Source organism: Pongo pygmaeus, chromosome 1 (assembly GCF_028885625.2).
Source record: "Pongo pygmaeus isolate AG05252 chromosome 1, NHGRI_mPonPyg2-v2.0_pri, whole genome shotgun sequence".
In the NCBI taxonomy this organism is placed as follows: domain Eukaryota; kingdom Metazoa; phylum Chordata; class Mammalia; order Primates; family Hominidae; genus Pongo; species Pongo pygmaeus.
Window position 1 is genome coordinate 55438525 of NC_072373.2, and position 2491 is coordinate 55441015.

A 2491-nucleotide genomic window follows, 5' to 3' on the forward strand; every position below is an offset into this window, starting at 1 on the left:
GACAGATTTTTGGTCAAGTTGTTTCCATTAAAAGTACATGCATACCTGGCCAGGCGCGGTGTCTCACGCCTGTAATCCCAGCACTGTGGGAGGCCGAGGCAGGCAGATCACGAGGTCAGGAGATGGAGACCATCCTGGCTAACACAGTGAAGCCCCCTCTCTACTAAAAATACAAAAAATTAGCCGGGCGTGGTGGTGGGAGCCTGTAGTCCCAGCCACTCGGGAGGCTGAGGCAGGAGAATGGTGTGAACCCAGGAGGCGGAGCTTGTGGTGAGCCGAGATGGCGCCACTGCACTCCAGCCTGGGCAACAGAGGGAGATTCCGTCTCAAAATTAATAAATAAATAAATAAGTAAGTATGTGTATACCTATGGAAAAAAAACCTGCACTTTTCTGCACATGTATCCCAGAACTTAAAGTATAATTTTAAAAAAAGAAAAAAAAGTACTGATTTTAAAAACTAATAACTTAAAACTGCCACATGCAAAAAAGAGAATCAAAGTGGTCCTCAAAACATTTTCCTTTCCTTCTGAAGATTTTACGATGCATTGTTATCATTAGCCAGTCTTCTACTAGTAAACTTAAATGGCCAGTTTAAACAAACAGCCCTGAGACCATTCTTCCACCACTGATTAAACCCGGGGTGGTGGTATTAGGGATAATATTCATTTAGCCTTCTGAGCCTTCTGGGCAGACTAGGTGACTTTGCCATCTCCACCAGCCTTCTTGTCCACTCCTTTGATGATACCCACAGCAATTGTCTGTCTCATATCATGAACAGCAAAGCCACCCAGAGGTGGATAGTCTAAGAAACCCTCAACACAAATGTGCCTTCCAGGAACCGTGTCAATGATGGCAGCATCACCAGACTTCAAGAATTTAGGGCCATCTTCCAGCTTTTTACCAGCACGGCGTGCAAACTTGCATGCAATGTGAACCATGCAAACTTGCACGCAATGTGAACCATGTGGCTATCCAGTGCAGGGGCACAGCCAGCGCTGATTTGGCCTGGATGGTTCAGGATAATCACCTGAGCAGTGAAGCCAGCTGCTTCCATTGGTGGGTCATTTTTGCTGTCACCAGCAACAATGCCACAACAAACACCCTTGACAGACACATTGTTGACATAGAAGCCCACACTGTACCCAGGAAGAGCTTCACTCAAAGCTTCGTGGTGCATTTTGACAGATTTTACTTCAGTTGTAATGTTGACTGGAGCAAAGTTGACCACCATACCAGGTTTGAGAACACCAGTCTTCACTCAGCCAACAGGAACAGTACCAATACCACCAATTTTGTAGACATCCTGGGGAGGCAGGCACAAGGGCTTGTTAGTTGGATGATTTGGTGGTAGGATGCAGTCCAGAGCCTCAAGCAGTGTGGTTCCACTGACATTGCCATCCTTACGGGTGACTTTCCATCCCTTGAACCAAGGGATGGTTGTCATGTTAGCAGTTGGCTTCAACATGTTGTCACCATTCCCACCAGAAATTGGCACAAATGCTACTATGTCGGGGTTGTAGCCAATTTTCTTAATGTAGGTGCTGAATTGATTGCCTCATATCTCTTCTAGCTGTAGGGTGGCTCAGTGGAATCAATTTTGTTAACACCAACAATTAGTTGTTTCACCCCCAGTGTGTAAGCCAGAAGGGCATGCTCTTGGGTCTGCCCATTCCTGGAGATGCCACCTTCAAATTCACCAACACCAGCAGCGACAATCAGGACAGCAGAGTCAGCCTGAGATGTCCCTGTAATCATGTTTTTGATGAAGTCTCTGTGTCCTGGGGCATCAATGATAGTCACATAGTACTTACTGGTCTCAAATTTCCACAAGGAGATATCAATGGTGATACCACGTTCATTCTCAGCATTCAGTTTATCTAAGACACAGGCATACTTGAAGGAGCCCTTTCCCATCTCAGCAGCCTCCTTCTCAAATTTCTCCATGATTCTTTTGTCAATGCCACTGCATTTGTAGATCAGATGGCCAGTAGTGGTAAACTTGCCCAAATCTACGTGTTCGATGATGACAATGTTGATGTGAGTCTTTTCCTTTCCCATTTTGGCTTTTAGGGGTAGTTTTCATGACACCTCTGTTCTGGCGGCAAACCCGTTGTGAAAAAGGGGGACAATTATTTTTTAGTACCTAGGCATGCTGGACACTACAGTAGGAATGAGACCCTATAAAGCGGTCAGCTAAAGAGACATGCTCCCTACCATCAAAGAATTTATATTTTAATGTACATATTAACAACGTGAACAGCTGAATATATAATGAACATTATAATAAACATGTGAAGGTAAAGACACTATTCAATAGTGTCTATTCAATGACACTCTAAAATAGTTTCTATACTATACAATAGAGAGTTGTGGGGTTTGCGTTGGCTTCCTGTGGCTTCCTCCTGTGATTTCTGCTGGATCCTCTCCTCTTCCAGACCAGCCTTTCAAGGTAGAGTACTTTAAAGCTCAGTCTTACAAATTATTCTCAT

At 44.5% G+C, this 2491-nt stretch overlaps 1 pseudogene; it reads right to left on the reverse strand.

The window, feature by feature from the left end:
* Positions 1-664: 664 nt before the first annotated feature.
* On the reverse strand, positions 665-2063 carry LOC129013623 (putative elongation factor 1-alpha-like 3; annotated as a pseudogene).
* Positions 2064-2491: the final 428 nt, after the last annotated feature.